At 47.8% G+C, this 6,000-nt stretch overlaps 1 protein-coding gene across 2 annotated transcripts in view; it reads left to right on the top strand.

Moving 5' to 3' along the window:
* The first annotated feature begins 3,701 nt into the window (after window positions 1-3,701).
* Window positions 3,702-6,000, top strand: part of NEXMIF (neurite extension and migration factor) — a 133,631-nt gene continuing 131,332 nt past the window's right edge. For both annotated transcript variants that reach the window (XM_035712123.2, XM_025466219.3), the window contains exon 1: window positions 3,702-3,842. The gene's annotated coding sequence lies outside the window, so the exon portion shown is untranslated. The remainder of the gene's footprint in view (window positions 3,843-6,000) is intronic.

Genomic DNA, 6,000 nt, shown 5'->3' with positions numbered 1-6,000 from the left:
AGGCTAGCCTATAGGTAGAGATAGGGCCTCAAAAGCTTTAAAAGCTTTCTTGAAGTAACTACAACTAACAACAGTGCCTTGCCCATTGAAAGCACTCAATAGAAGTTAGCTATTATTACTATGGTGGTAGACAATATTCCTGCCCTCAAGAGGCTCACAGTATAGCAAGGAGAAAGTACCAATACATAACTATAACAATATGTAATTTGAGCTCAAGTGTTTGTTGGAGAAAATAAAAATGGATAATAGCCCACATCCAATGAATGCTGTGTATATACCCAGCAGTGTTCAAAGGATATCATATATATTCTTTCATTTAGTTCCCACAACAGCCCTGTTTATTTTCATTTCTCTCAGTTATAGATGGGGAAACTGAGGCACAGAGAAGTAAAGTAACTTGTCTAAGACCAAGTTAGTTACAACTAATAAGTGATATTAAGTAGTCACATATGAGAAAATAAAAGCAGCTCCTGATACAAGAAACCTGGCTTGGCACTCACAGGCAGGCCGTGTTGTTTTTCTGTTGGATATACACAATCTCACAAAATACCAACATCAGACAAGGTTACTCTGAGAACATGATAAAGTGAAACAAAACAAGGATACTTCATAATGAGTTTAAGCATAAACAAAAACAAGGTCACTATACCACCCACAAAAGCTTTATCCCTACTTTAGTCTACCCAAATCTTATAGATAAGATTTATTAATATGCCAAATGATAGAATTGCCCTTGCTTGCTGATGGCATTTAATACAGAATGAACTCCTACTTTCTAAGACTCTCCTCCAAATTACCCAACCAAAGCCCAAAACCTGTAATAAGTCCTTTCTACCACCCTTTTACTAAGACAACTCATGATTCCTTATTATATTAGTCCGCTAGGGCTACCATAACAAAATACCACAGACTGAGTGGTTCAACAACAGAAATTTATTTTCTCACATTTCTGGAGGCTAGAAGTCCAATATAAAGGTATTGGCACATTTGGTTTCTCTTCTAACTTCTCTCTTTGGCTTGCAAATGGCTTTTTGTTGTGTCCTCACATTGTCTTTTCTCTGTATGCATATGCTCCTGGGGTGTCTTTGCGTATACAAATTTTCTCCTCTTATAAGAACACAAGTCAGGGTGAATTTGGTCCCACCAGAACTGCCTCATTTTAACTTAACTCTTTAAAAATCCTACCTCCAAATACAGTCACCTTCTGAGGTATTGGGGGTTAGGTCTTCAACATTTAAATTTGTGAGGGGACACAGCTCAGCCCATTATATCTATGATGTGCATTCTCCCTCACTGTAACAAGTAATAAACCTTTTTCACCTATAGGTGTGTTCCTGGTAGTCTTTAGGTGACAGCACTGCCACAAGTTATGACTGGTGACTAAAAAACGACTAACTTTAAAAAGGAAGACTAGCATATGTGGTTAATACAATGAAAACAATATGCTTTCTAACAATGGGTAAAGAGCAATTTATTGTGGCCATTGAGATCCAGCCAATACATGGTTAGGATTTCACATGTTTAATATTTGTTTTCGTTTTTGAGGGCAAAAACCAAATCTTTTTTTCCCTCATATTTACCTCACTGCCTGAGGTAAACAAATGCAAGATAAAGAAAATATTGTTTCTATTCTCAAGATGTGTATATCTAACTTCTTTGTGACCCAATTTTCTCAATTGTAAAGTAAGAGTAATACAATTGTGAGGATTAAGTAAAATAACTTGTGTAAATTGCTTAACACAGTATCTGGCTCATAATAAGGACTCAGGAAGTGTCCATTATTTAAGGATGAGCTATTATTTATGGATGAGTTTCAGAGATATAAAGCATGAGGGGAAAAGGACAAGAATGTTCCAAGCAGATGGCATGTTAAAAGACCAAGGCATGGAGATGACAAATTGTAAAAAGGCCCTTATGCCCTGACAGACACTTTATTGTTCATCAGTGAAAGACCCATGGAGAGTATCTCAAACTTGATAAGGAAAACCCCATATTTTGTTGACAATGGGATATCTAGAACATTTGCCTCTTATACTTTACTAGGGATGGAGAAATCCCCCCACCGTGCTATTTTGACGGGTGGTGGTGACAGGCCATAGAGGCTCTGTTGAATGTGAGGGTGAGAAGTTCCACAAATCCAGTCTCACAGCCTGAGTGATGGCAGCAAAATGAGGCTGCAGCTGTGGCAGCAGAGAAACCTAAAATTGGGCCCTGACTGAAGAAGCTGTGCTTTGACAGTGGGCTGCTGGAGCAAGTGTACACAAAGTAACTTAGTTTTACCCCTTCTGTTCTAGCACCAACCTTTCCATCACTTGCCCTGGCTCCTAGTGGTAGTGGTTCAGAGGCTCAGGCCCTAACCTTACACCCAGGGCTTCAGGGTACTAAACTATCCCTTCTAAGCTGCTTGACAATCCATTGCCATTTACCATCGGGGTCCCAGGAATTCTGAAGGGTAAGGATCAGCTAAGGGATTTCTCAATGACTGATGTCAGGCAGATTCCTTTTCCTTCCCGGTGTATTCATGTTTCCCTCTCCTTCTTTATTCCATAAAACTCCCCCTTCCAATTCTCTGGGGAATGGCCCTTCATCCAACCCTACATGACCCACCCCCCTGGGGGCCTAGGCTCTGAAGTTAAGGGTAGGCAGAGATTGAACGGTTGGATGCCTGGTGAAAGAAGCCATTGGACTATTCTTCCCCAAACTTCAGAGCGCCCCTCTCTGTACATGTAACTGCCCTAAAAGGTGTGGGAGAGGGGTGTCCGTCTGTGGGTTTGCCTAGGAAAGAACGCGCCACTGGCGCGGTGGACCCGGCTGGCTGCAAGAATGTGAGTGGGGGGCGGGGTGGGGTGGGGAAGGGGGGTGCGCGCCCTTTATGACAGGTGGCCGCGCAGTGCGCGCTCCCGGGCGCCTAAGGGGAGGGAGGGACAGACGGACAGAGTGGGAGGGGGCACGTGGGGAAGGGACCCTAGACAAGGTGGAGAGAGCAGGAAGGAAAGGAAAGGCTGCGGTGGGGAAGGGAGGTAGAGGGGGGAACGTAGCCAGCAAGAACAACCGTGTTAGAGGAAACAATGGCAGGGGCAATAGCGATGGTGGCAGCCGAGGCAATCCCACTCTGGGCACCTTTTTGAATGGGCAGAGGCATCTCAGGGAGAAGAGGAGACTAGGCAGCGCCCGCCGAGGCTCTGAGAAAAGCAGAGGAGGGAGGAGAAGGAGGAGGAGGAGGGGGGAGGGGGGAGGGGGGACGAGGTAGGGGGAGAACCCGGGACGGAAAACCAGTAGCATCAGCATCAGCAGCCGCCACCGCCACACCAGTAGCAGTAGCGGTAGCGGCAGTAGCAGCATTTAGCAATAGCTTTAACGACTACAGCGACAGTAGCAGCCGCCCTCCTCCTCTCTCCCTCCCGCGGACCGCCGCAGCCACCGCACTGAGAGGGCTCCAGCGCCGCGCGCGCAGCCCGCAGCTGAGGTAGCCCGGGCCGAGCGAGCGGTGGTGCACCCAAAGCACGGACCACGAGAGCGGCCCAGAGTCACTGAGGTGCTGAGTTTCAGGGCCAGATCCCGACAGCTCTGACTCCTTCTAGCACTGCGGCGGCAGCGGCAGCGGCGCCTTAGGGACACAGGCGCGTCCACCTGGCGGGCCTGGCGCATGGAGCTGAGGCAGAGGCGGCGGCGGCGGTGGCAGCAGTAGCAGCGGCGGCGGCGGCGGCGGCGGCGGCGGCGGCGGCGGCGGCTCTAGCAGCTGCAGCGACGGCGGCAGTCAAGCCTTGACTGCGACCGCGCTAGTTCCAGCGCCGGCTGCCTGAGCCTGCCAGCGACTTGCGCCTCCTGAGTCGGCCTGCGAGGTGAGTACGAGCGTTACCAACCAGCTCCCTGGCCTTCTCTCAGGCTCCCCCGCTGGCTCAAGATGGCAAGGGGTGGAACGAATTGGGGGAAGCCAAGATAAAAGAGAAGGAAGGGAAAAAGGAAGGCAAGATCTCTGTGTGAGAATGGCGTGCATTTGTGTGTCTGTGTACGAGGGAGCGAGGCAGTAAGGGCGAGAGATCTCGGCTAGCCCTGATAGGCACTGCAATCTAGGAAAGGCCTCTGCTTGCGCCGGGAGAGGGGGGAGGGGAAGCGAGCGGGCCGGAGCCTTGGCGCTGACATACACACAGCCCGGCAATCGAAGACAGCAGTGTGCCTCCTCCTTTCGGGCTGGTGCCGGAGAGATCCTGGCCAGGGAACTGGCACCAACACGGCACGCTTCCGTGCGAGCGGGAAGACCCACGCGGCGGCCGCGACTGGGAGCCAGGGCCAAAGCGGCAAAGGTGCGAAGTACGGTCGCCAGCGCCCCCTACGCGCTTGGGGCTGCCCTGCCAACCACTGAGCGCTCCCCAGCACGCGCCACCCGACCAAGGGCCGCGGGCGAGTGTGTGCTGGGCGTCCCAATGAGCCTCGCCGAGGCTGTGACCTTCGCGGAAATTGGCCCTCGGTCCCTTCCCGATTTCGGTGGGGATCAAATTGACACACTTTCCTGCGTGGCTTTTGGTGCCTCTCTCTGCCTCGCCCCGCTGCACACCTTCGCTCGGGTCTAGCACACCCGCAGGGCTGGGAGGCCGCGAGCTGGCGTGGGGAGCGGGCCTGCTCCGGGAAAGTATGGAAAACGCGCCGCTGAGTTGGCGCCGTTCTGCTGAGGAATCCAGTGGTTTCAGCATGACTGCTTCTCTGTCTGATTCGTGAGGGACCGAATCACCCGCGCAAGGTTTCCTGTCTCTTTTGAAGTTAAAAAAAAAAAAAAATATATATATATATATATATATATATATATATATATATATATACACACACATATACATAGCGTCTCCATTTCAACATTGGCACACTTGATTTTTGCCTAGCTTCTGGTTGCGTTTTGGAGTCAGTGGGTTTCATATTTTGCTTTTGGGTTTTGGCTCCTAGCATATTGTTGAATTCTGTGCACAGCAGTGTACTTAGCTATGTGGCCTTTTCCTAACGTTTTCCTAACGTTCCATTTTCTAGACTCTTATCTGAAGAGACATGATTTGTGTAGGGCTGCTAAAGCTGTTTTTAAAAAGCATCGAAAGCATGTCAACCAGTGATTTAAATATCTCCTCGGTTGTTTTTGGCGGAGGAGCAGAGTGTGCTGATAGTTCCTGAAATATTTTCTTTGGTGCGAAAAGGTGTTCCAATAGTCTTCTCTGAACTACAGAAACCGTTTGGGTTTCAGGGGATGAATCTCTCTTACATCTTTTACACGTAGGGTGCCATAATCCAACACTTTATTTACAGCAGTGATGTTCTCGTGGCTGAGGAGAATTTACCCTTATTTAAAATATATTTTTAGAAGGGAACAGAAAAACCCCAAAGTAACTGTCATTTTACATATTAACTGGGAAACTGGATAATCAAATAAAACTGGCTGAGTGTCTGAAACTATCCCAGTGAAATATGTGGCTGTGAATATAATTAACCATCTGTCTAGTGAGCAATTTAAATTTGGGCTGGTACATTTTTATTACACTGTCTAATTTCTGGAAGACTTGTACATTTTACCCAGCAGTAACAACAAAAACGTATTTGCTTACTAGGTCAAAGATTTACTTGTGTGGTGGTGGGATTTCCCTTCCTCCCACCCCCCCATCTTTCCTAGTCCTCACACCTTGACCTGGGAGATCAAAATGAGCCTCTTGCTTTTGCAAATGGCATATTTACAATAGAAGAACTCAAACTGGTAGCTAGTGATTAGACATTTTTGTTTCTCAGAAATATCTCCCAATATTTTACCTCCCAATTACATACATTTGAGTTGAACAAAATATAATTTTTTTGTACACGTGTGTTCAGGTGGAATAGCATGATTCAACAAAATTTAAGAATTGGAATTTGACTCCATTTACTTTCCTTTATTCTAATTACCCAATTAGCTCACCCCTAGCTGTCCCAACCACCTTTCTACACTCCACAAACATGCACTCACCCATGAAAATCATGCCCTTTTGTCCT

The sequence above is a fragment of the Canis lupus genome, chromosome X (genome assembly GCF_003254725.2).
Source record: "Canis lupus dingo isolate Sandy chromosome X, ASM325472v2, whole genome shotgun sequence".
NCBI classification, from domain to species: Eukaryota; Metazoa; Chordata; class Mammalia; order Carnivora; family Canidae; genus Canis; species Canis lupus.
This window is presented reverse-complemented; position numbering and strand designations above follow the sequence as displayed.